Below are 18,864 nucleotides of genomic sequence, written 5' to 3'. Positions count from 1 at the left end.
CAAACTTCTTTAAGAGTTAAACCCTCTGATTAAAGTTTTAGGAAGGGGTAAATGGACTACTTGCAAAATAGCAAACTCTGACTTTCAAATTGAATTGCAAATTCTACTATTAGATGAAATCATTAAAGACAACGTGGGAAAAGAATACTGATTTAAACACTGTAAGTGGTTTCATTGGTTCAAGGATATTGACATTATTTGCCTCCTTTCTATATTAGTGTATATAATATATAGTGTTTGAAAATTTTTGAACTCTACTGTAGCACCTTAATTTAAAAAAGACAATAATTCTTAATGAAATAATTGGAGCATATATAATAAAATGTAAAATTATTTAAATTAAGACCATTGAAATTAATGAATCAAATATTTCAAAAATCATGAAAAAAAACTAAGACATACTTCTTTCTTCTGAGATTTTCTTTTGGAAATTAAATATTTATAATGTGTGTTTTTACATAATGACCACTTATCTCTAAATAATTCCAAGAGCCTAGTCATCTTAAAAGAAGTAGTCTGCCACAAAAGGGGTATATAATCCAAAAACTATATATATATATTATGACTTCATCAATTAACTCAAATGCCATTTAACTCTTCAGTTTGATATTTTTTAAAATCAATGTAACGGGTAGTTAGCAAATGGTGAGAGAAATTGTTGAAAAAAAGGTCATTGTTAGTTTATAAACCGTGGAAATCAGATATTCTATATCAATTACGAAGAGATTTAATGGAAGTTGCTCCCAATATTATCCCATAGTAACCTAGAAATAAATAAAAACCATCACACGTTTATTTAATAGATATTAATATCTCTTGTGAGGACAACTCAAAATGAAATTTTAAATAAGCTGCTGATGATAATATTCACATATAGTATAATGGTATTAACAAATCTTAAATGCCTATTGTACCTGTTTTGCTCAGTTGGTTATTGAATTCCTATTTCGTTATAAAGTAATATTATTTTTTGTGAATTCCCATTAGGTGCATCACAAAATATAAAAATTTAAAGCTTATGGTAAATATATGTCTATTTATTATATATTGTATGTATCTGTATATTTTAAAAAGAAATAAATCTCAGTTCTAAAAATTAAACAAATTTAAATGTGCATGTTAAAAATTAAATCACAGCTTGACATTTTAGGCATATATCAAAATATAGTTAAATGATATCTTATTAAAAATTCTACCATTAAAGTTGTTCAAAATAATGTACCTTTCTTTTGTTAGAGCTATGACTAGCACTGAGTAAGACAACCCAACTGATTTTGCAAGTGTATGTTGATTACTTCTAATTTATATTCCACATCTGTATTACTGATTCACTCACTAGTTTTATAGAATGATGGTTTCATCAAGAAAAAATTTTGAAGATACCTGAGTTCAGTATGGCAAAGCAGAAATTTTTTTAGATTTATTTATTTATATATTTATTTTTGGCTGTGTTGGGTCTTCGTTTCTGCGCAAGGGCTTTCTCTAGTTGCAGTAAGCGGGGGCCACTCTTCATCACGGTGCGCGGGCCTCTCACTATCGTGGCCTCTCTTGTTGGGAGCACAGGCTCCAGACGCGCAGGCTCAGTAGTTGTGGCTCATGGGCCCAGCTGCTCCGCGGCATGTGGGATCCTCCCAGACCAGGGCTCGAACCCGTGTCCCCTGCATTGGCAGGCAGACTCTCAACCACTGCGCCACCAGGGAAGTCCGCAAAGCAGAAATTTTATACAGCTTTTTCCTCATTCAGATGATCCTAAAACAAATGAAGCATAAAGGAAAATGAAACATTTGTTCTATATTTGATGAAGATTAGAGGTGTCTCTATCCCCAGATAATGCTAGATGACCATGAAAAATAGGGAGAAAGAGGAAATAACAATGAGATGATGATTCTAAACCTGGTCTGTGTGTGTAAACTGGTTTACATGGAACTAAGTCATGTTTCAGGAATTGAAGGCATGGCGCTCCACGGAAAATGCAGAAAATGAGAGTGTGGCAGTGGAAAAGGAGAATTTGAAAGAGCATCAAAGTTGACCTTTATCTTCTCACTTAAATCTTGCACAATTGAGTGAGGAAAAGCTCCTCTACTAAGCCAGACAGAATTCTGTTCTCTGGAATATCTGAAGGCTCTGAGAAAGACAGTGGTAATGTGCCATGATGAAAACAGGAATGATGTACCTTTGAAAGGTGAGGAAACAAGTTATCCTATCCACACAAGACCCGAATTTCATAAGCAGGAGATTGGAGGATATCTCTATGGATGATCTAAATTGCTCAAGAGAAGAGACCAATAAGTAACGACAACTCGAGTTTTCCAATAGCAGAAAATTACCTGTATAATTTGATCCATGCAAAATATGGTATACTGGCTCTCTTCTCTTAGAATTGTAATATATATTCCTCAGAGTCCCTTGTATATAAGGTTCTGGATTAAAATTTAACTTCACAATTTACTAAATTTTGAAACACAGAAACAGGTGGAAATTATCTGTCTGGTACTGATGCTAGACAGACAGTATTGTAAAATGTAGTTGTTGAAAAGGTTTGTGGCATCCTGATCCAGGAGCAAAGTGTCTAATCACTATCATCATAGAAGTTCAAATTACTTGTAACAGCAGCAGTGACTTACTCATCTCTACTTCAGGTATCATCATGTGCCCTTGAACTAAACAGTGCAAAATATCAAGCTGCCTTGTCTTCCTCTAGACCTTCAAACAAAGCTTTAACTACCTAATCCCTTCTGTAAATCTCTTCTTCACCTGACCTGAAGTGATAGAATAATTAAATGCCTTACATTGAAGACCAGCAGTGTACTCTCAGCACTTCCAGTATACACAAACACACGCACACACACTCAAACATATGGGCAAAGATTCTAGTCTGTTCTTTTCTGCTTTACAATTTAGTATGAATGAAAAAGCAGTGGACTCGTACCATTTGATCTAAAATTTTAACTGTCATAATAGTAAGAAAAATGTTATATATAAAATTGAGTCAAGAACAAAAATATTTAGAAATATGGAGGTATATACCAGTTAAAATACCTTTGTGGTTTGAAAGTGTTTGATTCTGGAAGCAGAAGAACTAAGAGGGACATTGGGAGGTTTATGTGAAATTTCAACAATATTAGAATTTTCAGATTATTTACCTGATGAAAAATTAAAAGAAAATACCAGGGCATTGTTGCAATTACAATTAGTGGACCTGATTGGATATGTAACTACATTAATTGGAGTAAACACTAGAAGTTCATGAAATACAGCTTTAGGACTATTAACATCTCTCCATTCTCCAGAGCATTTAGTATGCCACAGCTTGAAAATTTTTGAATTAACAGTAAGAAAGAAAAAAAAAAAGTATTCTGAGTGGTTAGATGTGAAAAAGATAAATATAATATGGGATCTGGATGCTAGTGAGAAGTCTTCCCACTGTGACTCTTGACTGAGAGTAATTGACTGAATGAGTGCATCTGGGGACACTCAGCAGATTAAGTTCCTGGGGATGGGTGAACTCTGTAACCTTCTTATTGGTGACTGCCTTTTGTAAAGAAAGTCTAAATATCTGAAAAATTAATTGCAAAAGCTGCCTGGCAATGGTGTAAAAATAATAGGATTTTATGTATTGCTTCATGTTGATAGACTCAACTCAGTTTCATTCTGTCTCTCCCATAAATACAGTACTTTTCCAAAAAATAGATTAAATAAAACATTTAAAAGTTAGGTCCCTGAATTTTATACTGGTAAATAGTTTACACTAATTATTAAATATATTCATACCTTTATGTGCTTAAAATGAACAACTTCTTATTTGTAACATTGTGGTAGCAAGGTAATGATAATCTTATTAGTCTGAAAAGACTTCATCTCATTTTAAAATTATGTTATCAGCCCCATCAAACATATTTGTAAATGTTGGTAGAGATTATCTGGTTATAGGGCATGAAGAGGCTGAGTGATTACTCCCACAGAAGACACTTGAAGTTTACAAAAAAAAACAAAACTTGAAAACATATTTGAAGGACTTGGAAAATGAGCAAATAGAGGGTAAAACTTTAAAAGAATTTACTATGGAAAGATTGCTAGTGTATCAGGTAAGAACTGTGAGTTTATGTTTGGAGTCCTCCCAAGACTCCCCTCAGATGGAAAAACATAGTTTTATAAGCTCAAGGGACAGATAATAGAGTTTAGAGCAGCTGGGCCACTGGAAGTTTAAAGGGAACGTTTTGGAACTGAGTGAGCCACAGTTTGAAATCCAAAATCTGAGTATAAACTCTATTCTTATCCCTGGCTAATTGTTAGATTTTGCATGCTGTGGAAGGCCCCAGGGAGCCTGGTGAAAAAGTAGACAGAAACCGATACACACCTCAGCAAGTGGAAGCCTTCCTGGATTATGTCATATAGCTGTTCTTGGTTCTTGATATATATAGGGAAGAAATATAAGCAGGACCCAGCAGCAAAAGAACTGTAGAGACCCTGAGTCCAGCTGTCTTGAAGTCTGTCCAAATCGTTAATTTACTGTCAGTCTGTGAAGTTGCAGGAGGAATCCCCACAAAGAGAAGCCTAAAAAAGAGGTCAGATTACCTAAGGGAGACATCATCTCCTGAACATGGCAGGAGAAACAGGTTTTGTAGTTTGAGATCATTCAAGGTCACTGATTACTATATCAATAATCCAGCAACCCATAGGAAAAAAATCACAGTGTCATTGACATGTTATGTATTTACAATATCCAGTTTTCAACCAAAAAATACTAGACGTGAAAAGACACGGAAAATTATCACTTATAATCAGGGGAAAAAGTAGTCAATAGACAGTGACTCCATGTGCCCCTAGATATTGAATTTCACAGATAAATATTTATAAAATGTTCAAAGAATTTCAGAGAAAGATAATATAATGAGAGAAGAGTCAAGCACGTTTGTATTAGTTTCCTATTACTGCTGTAACAAATTATTACAAATTCAGTGACTTAAAACCATACAGATTTATTATTTATTAGTTTGGGGATTAGAAGTCCGAAATCAGTTTACTGGGGTAAATCAAATTGCCAGGAGAGCTGGTTCCTCTGCAAGCAACAGAGAAAATCCTTGTTTTGCTGCTTTCACTTCTAGAGGCTGTCAGGATCCCTTGGCTCTTGGCCACGTCACTCAGATCTCTGCTTCTGAGGCCACATCACCTCCTCCACTATGTCAGATCTCCATTTACCTTCCTCCTGTAGGGACACTGGTGGTTACATTTAGGGCCTACACAGATAGTCCAGGAAACTCTCCATCTCAACTGAATCACATATGCAAATTCCCTTTAGCCACGAAATACAATGTTCTCAGATTTGGCGGATTAGGACATAGATATCTTGGAGGGACAATTGTTGAGCTTATCACAAAGCGGAAAAGAAAATATAAATAGTTACCAAGTGAAAATTCTAGAGCTGAAAATTAGGTGTGCTTGTATAATGGTGTTATACCAACTTCCATCATCATTCTTTGTGACACAGAGATCTATATGAGTAATAAGCTGCATATTCTTCCATTGCATTTCTCTTAGTAGACTTTATATTTTAGAGCAGTTTTAAGGTCACAGCAAACTTGAGCAGAAAGTACAGAGATTTCCTATATAAGCTGTGCCCTCATAAAAGCACAGCCTCCCCCATTATTAACATCCCACACCAGAGTGGTACAGTTGTTACAGTTGATGAAACTACTTTGATGAATCATTATCACCTAAAGCCCATAGTTTACATTAGGGTTAACTCCTGTAAATTTTACAGATTTTGGCAAATGTGTAATAATATATATCCACCTTTATAGTGTAATGCTGAATAGTTTTCCTGCCCTAAATATCCTCTGTGCTCTGCCAATTCATCCCTTCCTCCCCCTTCTGCTTCCCCCTCTATATTCTATATTATTGGACTTCATATCTTTGTTGTCTCAACTCAAATAGCATGAAAATATTATACAATGATCTCCTCTAAAATAACAAGTAAATAAAGAAATGTACAAGATAAATACCAAAAAAGGAAGGAAAACAACCCCTAACTCTCCAGCTACCACCCTATTGCTTTGGTTTTCAAATGCAAATCATTACCTTGTATCACTTAACAGTTTTCTCAACTCTCAGGAGTATTCAACATTACTCTCCGCCTCATTCCATATGAACTGTGCTGCTCACTGGGCTCCTCTGGGCTCCTCCTCTGTTCTCCCGGCTCTAATTATGTATTTCTGGATGTTTCTTCTCAGTCACTTTTTCCTGTTCCTTTATCACTTGACTGCTAATTACTGATTTCCCAGGCCTCAAACATGGGCCACAACTTTTATCTCGCTCTACTTTTTTTTTAGTTGATATTATCATTTCCATGTTTTCCATATTATCTACATGTTGATGGCTTCCAATTAATAGATATTTCCAAGCCCAACCTTTTGGCCCTTTTTACACCAAATCACTTACTTCTTTTCTTGATCGGTTGTTACATGAGAACAGTAACTTTAACATCCAGAATTGGGCCTTTTGTTTTTAACAACTAATTCTGTCCCTTATCCCATTTTCCCCATTTCAACAAATGCCACTACCATTCACACAGTTGTTCAAGTAGAAATATTTTGCTTACTTGCCACATGCCAGGTATTTTGCATGTCTCACTATTCTTTACAACATGCACCTTTTCAAATTAAATATCATCATTCTCATTTTAAAAACTAGGAGCTTATTGCTCAAAAGGCTTTAGAAAACTTTCCAAAGGTCACATAGCCTTTACCCCAAAACACTTAGCTCCTCCAATTCTATTTTCCACTAATAATTATAAAAAATTAAATGTAACTGATTTTAAAAGAAACATAGTATGACATGATTTCAAATTCATTTTTCCCTTCAAGCGAGGCATCTGGATTTCTGGTCATTCATTCTAGTAATTATTCCATTGCTCAAAATATTTTAAGCTCCTTATTACATATGACTGTACTTAGCATTGTTTTTTAAAGGATCAAAATGCTAGAAAATACATGTTTTTAAGAATCATTCTGCTGTGGGGAAGATCTAAAAACATTTAGAAACTAATATAGAGTTTTAATTAAAAATAATGCAAAAATAAAAATTAAAGATGCAGTTTAAAGCATTGAAATATTTGGGTATGTTAATGTATGTTTGTATTCAAATATGTGGTTTTTTTCCCCAATGTAATCATTGTAAGAGGTATGTGTGTATTCCAATGATGATCCTTTGCTTAAGTGTTTTTGCTAATTGTCTTTTGGAATTGTCTAATCTGATAGTTTATTAGCTATAAAAATTATTGATACATTTGTATTCACATTTCATATTTGATTATAAAGTCATCTATCCTAAATTACAAAGAGGACTTCTCTAATTAGTCAGGCATTTTTATCTACCTATTTATGTCCTAAATTGTACAGAGCAAAATGCAATACAGTTGGGTATGAGAAACTAATTGGTTTTAATTACTAATTTAGAGCCAGTAAGGTACTAGTTATGTTTTCTTCTGTGTACTATTAAGAAAATGAGTTCCTACTTGGCAGATTTTTTTTTTTTTTTTTTTTTTTTAAGGGCGAATGGTTGGTTACAGGCATCATATAGTGTTTGTTCAACTTTTCCTGCTGAGTTGCTACCAATAGACTTAGAGCTTGAAGGAGAGGAAACCTCACATGTTCTCAGGAACCTCTTCTTCCTGCTTTTTAAAAAGCTGCCTGATATATTCCAGAAAGGAAGAAGGAAAATAAATCTTTGTCTTAATATTCTATACCTTTGAAGAGGTGAGGGCTAATTAAGATAATATTAATAACAATTTTACCTTTTTTCAAGGGTTTGTTGTGTTCTAGCCATTCTGTGCACTTTAGAAATTTTCCCTAATCCTTTCCTTTCTGTACAACATTCTTCTGTGATTCCTTTTGTCCTATTTTAATGATATTCAAAGTGAGACTTAGGTTAAGCAAATTGCCGGAGTTTAATTAGCTAATAAGTGAGTAGTCAATAATCAGACCTAGGTCTGTCTATTTCCCAATCCAAGGAAAAAGGTTTAATTTGGTTTAATCTATCATTTCCCAAATTATTTAACTAAAGAAAACTTTGTTTTTCTCCATCCTAATAATCAATATTAACACCCTGTAGAGGTAGTGTTTATGACATGTCCTTGGGAAAATGAAAATTGCTTTTAACTTACTCATTTTGAAGTTAAATAAACTTAAACTAGGCTATGTTAGGTTGTTCATCCAAGAACATAAAGTTAGAACCAGAAAAGCATAGCACCATGCCTAGAACATAGTAGGCATTCAGAATATTTGTTTTTATCTCTCTTTTTGAAAAATTTTTGTGATTCTCAATGTAATACCTTTCCACTATAAGACAACTTTCTTAAATGAAGTACTAGTAATAAAGGACTAGAAATGAGTTAGCTCCATAAAAAGGAAAAAGGAAACTTAACTATCATTTGGGATCCTCTTATTTCCTGGATTGCTTGTCTACATCCCTTTATAGGTATTGATTCATTTAGTTTTTTTAAAAGATTCTGTGGAATAGACATTTTATCTCCTCTTTTCACAGATAAAAAGACTGAATGGTGTTATTTTTCAAAAGAAACAATTTATAAATGAAATGTTTCCTCACTTGAACCCAGATTTGACTGGTTTCATACTCAGTAATCAAAGAAAGAAGACAGTGAGTTTGAGAGCAAGAACAAAAGTGAGAGGAGAGAGGAACAGTAGGGTTTTCTCTTTAAGTAGGTGATTTCCTGTCTTTTAAATAAAGCACCAAAGTAAATTAAGAGCAATTAACCTCTCAGACCAATCTCTGTCTCTCAAATTGCAGTAGTCTTGACACCTATTGCAATAGTTATGAATAAAGTCTCCCTTACAAGCTTTCACAATTGTGAGAATATTTTTTCATAGGTATTAAGGTTATTTGGCAACTACAACCATGGAGGCTGACTGTTTATGAAAAAGTACTAGGCAAATTTTTATAGTGATAATACAGATCATATGGTAGTAAAAATATTAAAATGACAATTAAATTTGGCAAGGATTCAAAATTAATAAAACTGATCTGTGTGAACCAGGACAAATGTGACCGGAGCTCATTGGCAGAGGAGGGCAGTAAATGATAGGAAATATGTGACTGTACATTATATTCAGTAAATACATGATTAAAGAAAGAGGAGCATGGGGAATAACCTAGATGGTTTGGTTGACTAAGAGTAATCAACTTTTAAAAGGAACAGAGCCTTTTGTTCTTTTTTTCCTAAGAAGAAAATTAGGAAGACAATTGTTTTTTGATACTAATTTTTTTGCTTCTCCAATTCATTTATTTTTGAAAGATCACATACTTATTTTAGAAGACTTATTTCAGTCCTAGATAAATGGAGTGTCTGGCCACCCATGACAGTCCCCATCTTTCTCAACTTATATGCATAATTGGAAAGCAGCTGTACTCTTTGGATCTTAAAATGATTAATAATTTGCATGAATATTTAGAACTTGATGGGTAAAACCATTTAAAATTTTTTATCACTTTCTGTTGGTTCATATTTTAAAATTTTCACTCTCCATACTTTTATAGCTAGTTTTCTGGCACCTTCAATTATGCTATTTTGTCCCCACAGAATTAAAAGATATAATACAACAACTTGAAATTATAAACACACTCATTAACACATTTCTTTGTATCAAAAAATATAATGTAATCCATAATAATCAGATCAGTTTGGAAAATTCTTAAGGGTATGCCTAGATATACGTTACCTGAAAAAAAGTGCTTTTCACATATTCTAAAGGGTATGGGTTTTGTAAAATCAGGCAATATATTTCATATTCAAAAAGTTCTGTCCCCCAAATCAGTGGATTTTAAATATTTCCTTTCAGTTTTAAATGAAGATAAATTATTGAACAAGGTGAAAATAGTGTTTCATGCTCCATTTTGGGGTCTTAACTGGAATTTTTAATTACAATTTGGGAGACTGCACCTCTTCTACAAAAGAAGAATGGGTAAGTCATGCAAATGTTTGTCGACAAAAACAACATGATTCCTATACATGGTTTATTTCCAATGATAAAGTGTCAGGTTTCTAAAATTAAATTGTATGTGTATACTAAAAGATACATGGGATGAATGATATCTTTCCTGAGATTTGCTTCACATTTTTCCCTTTGTGGGATTGGTGGTGTCAGAGTAGGTATAAATGAAACAAGATTAACCATGAGCTAATAATTGTTGAAAATAGGTGGTGAGTACATGATGTTTTTAAAATATATTATTCCCTTCATTTTTGCATTTTTTGAAAAAGTTAAAAAACATCTAAGTGGCATTTGATATTTTCATGTAATGGTTTCTTCCTCTTTGATAAATCAGATTTAAAAATTGTTCTTACAAAATTAGATTTTTTTCTATAAACTGTGTTTCTAATATTATCACTTACATCAAAGTCCACCAACCCCAGCATAATATAGCATTCAACAGTCCCTGCTTTTCTATCCTGAGTACAGCTTCCACACCTGCACGCAGACATCCTGTGTTCAAATCAAATTTAATCAATTCAGTGGCTCTTGGGAAAAGAAACTGTTTCTGTTTTGGTACACAAGGCTTTGTGCTTCCTGTCTCCTCATGATGCTGCACATTCCCTCACTCAACAGACCCCAGCCCACCAGCCTTGATTCATTCCCCACCCCCTGCATGACACTCACTGCAATGCTCTTAATCTACCCTATTCCTGACTTACTCTATTATTTTTTCCTAATACAACATAATATTGTTATTCTGTTTCTCCTTAGGGTAATAAGTAAAGTCACATCTTCTTCATCTCTCCTTCATAACAATTTAAACATTTCCTTTCTTAGCAATTTTCAAAATTTATTATAATTTTCTGTGTAATTGTTTGTCTGGCTAAACTGTGGTTATATCATTCAAAACTGTGTTGGTTGGAACTACCAGTACCCTGCAGATGGTATGGACACATATCTTTAATTAAAGCATTAATGAAAGTCCTTCATTCAGTAGCTGCCTTGGGCAAAGAGGATGTTATATCAGAAAATGCAATTACATTTTAACTATAGAGTAGCCTTAATTTTTTGTGTAAATTTATTTTGTATATGGCTAGGAATTATGTATATCAAATTACATTTTTATTTATTTATTTATCTTTTAATTCAAAAAATGGTCTTCTGGAGAATAAATGACAAGGCAGAGTTTAACTAATGACCTTGCATTGTAGTTCATTGCATTGCAAGTTCATGAACTTGCAAACTCATAAATTTTCAAGGATATGTGAAAGCAAGCTATATAAGACAGCTAATAAACTAAACTCGTGGGGTCACACTTGGTGGGGCATGAGAAGTGCTAAGAAGTAAAATATGGTGTAAACAGATGGCTCAAGTTTTTAAGGAAGTTCTGCTATATCTATTGGCATAAATGGGAGACCTGTTTTCACAAGATAGCATTTGAGCAGAGCTGTGGAATTAAGTGAGAATGCAGGTCAAGTTGCTATCTGCGGAAGAAACCAGACTAAAGGGATTTCCATTTCAAAGGCCCTGAGGCAGGGTTATGATTGGGAGCTATAAGGAAAAGCCAAAGGGACAAGGTGGCTAAAGCAGTGACAGGTATTTCTCTATGAAATTTTGCCAGTTTTTATAACTTTAGCTGAAAGGAAAAAAAGAAAGAGAGAAGAAAGAAAGAAAGAAGAAAAAGAAAGAAAGAGAAGAAAGAAAGAGTCCTAAAACTATGTAATAGAACGTTATCTCCACTCGATATCATTTCCACACACACGTTTGATTTTTTTTCTTATTATTGTAACTCATAAGAATAAGCTATAAATGTGACAGAAGCTGTTTATTCCTCAATTAGTGAGACACCATTAAAAACCCTAGTGAATTTGCCTGCTGGGATAATGTGCTACTCTGAATGCCTTTTTAGTTTCTAAAATGTTTGGTGTAAATGTCTACGTTGACATGGTAACATTTGTCCTATGACTAATTTTTTAATGAGTGTTGGTTTACTTTTGTGACCCTCACTTTATATGCACTTAATTGGAATTGATCTGTCAAAAATGTTTCAAGAAGCCTGGAAAATACATTTTCTTTCTTATATGGGTATTGCATACATTTGAAATCAAAGACAAATGAACCCACATGTTTTAAAATAAAGTTAAATCCCAAGATCAGACAACAGAATGAAAACTAAATGATGATTTTGGGGAAAATTGTATGATTTGTATATTTAACGAAGTTGGTTTAAGAATAGCATACTTTAAATAGAAATAATATATGCTAAGATATTTTACTTTTTTTTTTCATTAAAATAATTACCTGTAAAGACTATGAATGGTGTTGGGAAACCTTTTGGCATTTTCTTATGGAGTTAAACATGTACTTACCATATTAACCAGAAATCTTACTGGTTACCCAAGTTCACACAAAAACTATGTGTGGATGTTTAAAATACCTTGATTCATGATTGCCAGTCCCTTCAACTGGTATATGGGAAACCAGACTGTGATTCATGCAATTGAATACTACTCAGTAATACAAAAGAATGAGCTATTGAGACACACAATACAAGGGTGACTCTCAGATGCCTTATACTAAGTAAAAGGAGACAAAGACAAAATACAATATACCACATGATTCTATTTCTATGAATTTCTTGCAAAAGCAAAACTGTAGGGACAAAAAAACTGATCAGTTGTTGATAGGAGTCGGGGATAGAAGAAAGGATTCCCTGCAGAGGATCACAAGGAAGTTTTTTGAGGTGATTCATATTATATATTGTGATTGTGTTGGTAGATATATGAATGCATAGGTTTGTCAAAACTCATAGAAATACACAATAAAAGTGGTGAATTTTACTGTATGTAAATTATTTTTAAATACCCCCCCACCAAAAAAAAAAAAAAAAAAGGCACAAAGAAAAGCACAACAGTCTGTTAAGGGGTAAAGTCCTCACAATAGACAGCTGAGAATCTAGTGCACATTGTGTTTGCTTATTACTAACTATAATCTAGCAGGAGATAAGGTATTACAGTAAAGATTACTATTTACGTAGGTTCCCTCAAAATTCGATCTGGTCACGTGTTGTTGTACCCAATGGAGTGAGAGTTGGAGAAATGTGTGGGACTGCCTGGTTTAGCATGCTTTCATGTTCATTCTCCTTCTGATAGCACAGGATGACTTTGGAAGTTGTGTGTTGAAGATATCGGAGCCAAAGATGGAAGTTGTTTTGTATTTATGGAAGTGAGAAAAGAAAATCCTCTATCGTAATAAGCCTTTGAAATGTTTTTGGTTTCTCATTAATGCTGCTATTATTATCATAACTTATACATAAACTTTGTTAAAAACTCCATTCTGACCGAATCCATTGGAAATTTTCATTCATTGACTTACAAAAGAAAATGATCAATTAATTCAGGTTCTATAATTTAGAACTGTGTCTCCCCTAATGTTTGGCTATTAATTCTGTATATCACTTGAAACAATGTATTGCTCCACAATCCCTTAAAAAAACATCCTGCTGTACCTGGTGGATTTTTCAATCTGGATATTCTTGTATACCTCCTATTAGTCACTCATTCATCAATTTACCATTCACCAGACATTTACTGTTGCTTAATCCAAAGCATATGAATTTGTCAGTATTTAACTTCTATTGACCTATAAGCATGATAATTTCACATAGTCCAATCATAGTTACTTTCTGTAGGTATAATTATGTAATTCATATCTTTTCAGTTGTTTAGCTTTTCTATTTCAGGAACAACGATGATTTAGTTACACTTTTCAGGCTAAATATCTTGCAATGTTTTCTTTTTAATAGAGAATCTTTGTTATGTAGATCCAGTCCATTTAATTCCAGTTCTGGTTTACATGAAGCCCAAATTTTTTCTGTATTTTGAAAAGACTTCTGATAATTCCAGGTAAATGATAAAGAGCTAAATCATTTTCTACAAACACAGTCAGACCTAGTTCTTGTATTCTTAGCTTTACATATTGCATTTCCCTGCCTAATCCCCAGCATTCTTGTCATTTAATTATGTTACGTGCAATTTCCAAAAAATCAAAACAAGAAATTTGGAAGGATATGTAAAGGCAAACTATACAAATAGTGTCATTTCCAGTGAAACATTTGTCCAACTAAATTTTTTATATTCTGGAACTGTGAATGATGAGCATTCATTGTTGAGAGGGAGAAAAAAAATCAAAAAATTTTCAAGCTGACTGTTTTTACATTGTTGTTATTATGAGATCATTTTAGATATTTGTGATCTTTTATCTTTATTTGATAAAAGTCAGCAACTCTTCATACATATTAAATTTGTGAATAAATTGGTAGGCAGAAACAAAAGAAATTCTAGTGATTAGATTATTTTTAGCCTATTAATCAGTCATAAAAGATCAGATAGTTCAAGTCATATTCAAAGTGCTTAATTTTTGCCTTTTATTACTTATAATATCTCTCTCTGTCTCTCTCTCTATATATGGCGCCATAGACAACTTATAGAAAATATGACTGTGTTTTGAATCTGAGTTTATTTATAGCAAGACTCAAGCTCAAAATAATGTGACATCAACAAAGAAGCCATGAAAAATGGAATTAGTTATAATTTAAGTTGCAAATAATATAGACAAGCAACCATTAGATTATCCAGAAGTTGTCTCCTTGTATTGATTACTTTTTCCAGTCAAGACTTAGCATACTCTTTCAGATGTTGTAGAAGCTTAATAAGCATTTGCTAAATGAGGTGATTTTTCTAAAGGTCAAGGTAAAAATAGACAGGACACTGACAATGAAATTAGAAAGGGTAAGCCATAAGTAATAATTCCAGAAACAGAGAGAAGCCACATCTAGACATGTGCATGGAGAGATCTTCCTGTTCTGGTTTCCAGACTTTTCTTGGACTCTTCTGAATGTGGTGCTTTCCTTGATGCACCTGGTATCCTGTAGATGTTATTCAGTATTTGGTAACATATGACTAAAATGAGTAAGGCAAAGAGAATCAGCAACAGGTGCTGGAAAGAAGAAAATGCAGCTTTAATGTACAAATATGAAAGATATTCTCATCTTTCTATTTATCATACTGTCACTTGTTTTTGAACTTGGATTTCTTCCCATTTTGTAATAATTTTATGAAATATCCAATAGAGATTTATATGACTTTTCTTAGTTTTTATGCAGTTATTTTTCTTCTAAAGATTTAAACCACTGAAGTTTTAAACATTAGTAAGCTTTGATTTACAGATTAGGTAACAACTCAGTGAAATTAGCTGATTTGCCTAAAGTCATAGAATTAATAATAGTAAAGTCTCTAGTTAAACAGGATGTCTGTGTTGGGTAGAGGGGAGATGGTGTATTGTTGCAAGAGCCTTTTGTGCTGAGTTATTTCTGTAGCTTTATCTGGGATCTTCTGCATAGAAGCAAAGGAGAAGCTAAGACATAGTTTATTTGGAAGGGTCAATATACACTGGCAGGTGAGAGGGAAGGTGGTACAGGGAAGGGAATGCAGCCAAGAGAAATGCATTATGTAGCCAGTTACATGGAGTAATCCTGCAGGACCATTCTGAGTAATTATGCAGAATACATGCCTTAGATGTATTGTGGCCAAGAAAAAAATGGGAATAGGAATATTAGTATCTACCCATCTATCAGACATTGCTGAAGGTCTGTCCTCTTCAGGGACATTGTTTCCCAGTCACTTCTGTCCCATCTGTAGATTCACAGTGTGGATTTTAACAAGCCAGGATATCCTTCATACAGTGATGTTGTACTGACTACTAGATGTGTGATCAGAAATTCTAAGGGGATCCAAGCAGTAATACTGACAGGTCTGGCCCCCCAAATGCATGACTTGTATAATGCTCATAGATACTTTATGGCATTGGTACTATTATTATTCACGCTACACATGTGAAAATCAAAAGATCTGGAAATGTTTCATAATTTTGTCAAGGTCACACAGTCTGGAAGTGGAATAGACCCAGGATTTCTGCTTAAGTCTCTGAGTCTCAAGTCTATGGTCTTAATCGCTTTTTTAACAAGTCTTCAAAGATGTTAATGTATTATTCAGACAGCCTCAGAATACTCCATGGAAAATCATTACACCCATACAATATGCTCGGATGTTATATTAGCTCATATACAATGAATACAGAAGATAGGAGTAGAGTTAGATTGTAAATAGAAGAATATATTAGCCTTAGGAACAATTCTAGAGAGGTTGGCAAATGTAGAGGAATCGTGGCTATACAGAAAACATTGTTTTGAAAATTAAAAAATGTATTGCAGTTTCAACATGCAATACATTTTCGAAAAAATGTATTGCAATTACAAGGTGTATATTCTTGTACAAATATTACTGTTTTGGCCTTGTTTTTATCCCACTTTGAAAACCCCATTATTATGCTCTGCCTTACAGTTACAGAGATGACAACTTTTCTGCCCCATGAAGTATAAAGGAGACAGGTAATGAACAAATAAATAAACAAATAACAGGTGATGATAAGGACTGTAATGAAAATAAAAACGTGATGCTATAAGGAAGGATGAAAAAAAAATCCTTTATGTTGGGAGTTCAAGGAAGGAATCTCCAAGAAAGTGAGATTTAAGATAAATGAGAGAATAAGCCAGCCACGAGAGCACATCAAACAGCAAAAGTAGTTAGTGCCAAGATCCATGGCAGAGGTGAGCTCCCTGTGCTTAAGGAACAAGGAAAGACAGGTACCTCCCCTACCCTTTGAATCACTTTAAACAGAGGGTAGGGGAAGTAGATGAGGTGTAAAGTTAAGCAGGATTCTCATCTTGTATTGTGTAGAGCTAGATAATTCACAATAAAAGGTTTGATTTCATTCTGAACAAAATATCAAGCTAATAAAGATTTTGAAAAAGGGTAATAAATAATATAGTATCTATTTCTCTATCCTTCTATATAATTCAGGATTTAATTTTGTCTAGAAGGGGAACAGTGGATGTGAATATATGTAGGTAAATTTGGGAAATGATTTTGAGATGGAATTAATTGTATTTTGTTAACATTTTTAAGAAAGATGAAACACACTAGGTAGGAAGAGGAAGAAAGAATGAAAGAGGAAGGAAAGAGAAAGACAACACTGTTATCAATGAGGCAAGGTGTATTGGTCTATACTTTGTTTTGTACAAGTTACAAAAGCTTGATTTGACTAAATTTAATTTTTTCTGGACAGTGTACAGAATCAAAGACATAATGACAAGAAATAGAAGAATTAGGGAAGTGAAGACTGTTTTCCTCTCTATCTCTCTTTCAATTTCTTGGCTGATTTTTTTTTTTTTTTTTTTTTTTCTGTCTTCCTGTGAAGGTCTTCAAGAGGCCTGACTTGGGTCAGATACCTGTTCTGGATTAATCAGTGAATCAGTGTGTTCAGGGAAAGGAAACTATAGTTTGATCAGTGTAGTCATATGTTCATTTCTGTGTGCAGGTAGAAACTTTCCATATTCAAAAGACCACTTCACCGTCACAGTCGATCCTTACTATAGCATAGGGAATAATCAGTTCTGCATGGAAAACTTAGGGAAGTCTTGTCTAAGAAGTGACATCTGAGCTGGATTTTGAAGGAGCAAATAACTCAGTTCAACGCAATATGTACTGAAGGCTTATTAAATTCAGGGTATTCTGCTAAGGTGTGGTGAAGCATACAGAAGTGAATAAAATACAGTTTCTTCAATACAGGGACTTAACAATCTAATGAAGGAGACTGACATATACACATAAGCTGCTGTGGAAGTTCTCTTGACATCATTAAGTTTAATCCTGAAACATACTGGGATGTCAGGCATTCTTAAAAGGCTTAGCTATTATAACACATGCAGCAATGACTTGGGACAAGTCCCCTGGATAAAAATTAGCCCATGGAGGATGGGCTTAGCTATAAATTGGCAATATATCCATTCAGTAAACAGTTACTGACTACCTATGTGCCCAGAAAAAGACAAGGACCAGTGAATACGGATATAAACATTTAGTATGACTTCATCAAAGAACTTGTAATTTGCTGAAGGATATGGACTAATTATAATTCAGTTAAATTCATACTTTGAAAGAGTGTTATAAATCACAGATGGTTTATAAAAAGGGCTTTCAGTTGCATAGTACTCATGTGCTCAGCTTATTTTTTCCTTACAATGACCCTCATAAGAAGGTGCTATTGTGATCACCATTTGCAAGTGTGAAAATCAGTGTGCAGAGAAGTTAATGAATGTGCTCCACAGAGTAAGTGGGAGATTAGCATTTAAAATGAGGTGGTGTGGCTCCAGAGTCCGTGCTATGAAGATGAGAAAGGAAGGTACCAATAAACATGGAAAATGTAGAAGGTTCCAGGTCTTGAATTTTCAGTAAAGTTTAGGAACAGAGGTGGTGGAAATAACTGAGTGAGGAAGTTGGCAAAAGAGGAAGATGAGAACAGAGTGGGGTGTTTCATGTGCAGATTTCTTTTTTTTTTCTTTTAACATCTTTATTGGAGTATAATTGCTTTACAATGGTGTGTTAGTTTCTGCTTTATAACAAAGTGAATCAGTTATACATATACATATGTTCCCATATCTCTTCCCTCTTGCGTCTCCCTCCCTCCCACCCTCCCTATCCCACCCCTCTAGGTGGCCAAAAAGCACCGAGCTGATCTCCCTGTGCTATGCGGCTGCTTCCCACTAGCTATCTGTTTTACGTTTTGTAGTGTATATATTTCCATGCCACTCTCTCACTTTGTCACAGCTTACCCTTCCCCCCCCCCCATATTCTCAAGTCCATTCTCTAGTAGGTCTGTGTCTTTATTCCTGTCCTGCCCCTAGGTTCTTCATGACCTTTTTTTTTTTTTTTTTTTTAGATTCCATATATATGTGTTAGCATACTGTATTTGTTTT

The sequence above is a fragment of the Balaenoptera acutorostrata genome, chromosome 2 (genome assembly GCF_949987535.1).
Source record: "Balaenoptera acutorostrata chromosome 2, mBalAcu1.1, whole genome shotgun sequence".
NCBI classification, from domain to species: Eukaryota; Metazoa; Chordata; class Mammalia; order Artiodactyla; family Balaenopteridae; genus Balaenoptera; species Balaenoptera acutorostrata.
Note: the sequence above shows the minus strand (reverse complement) of the source record.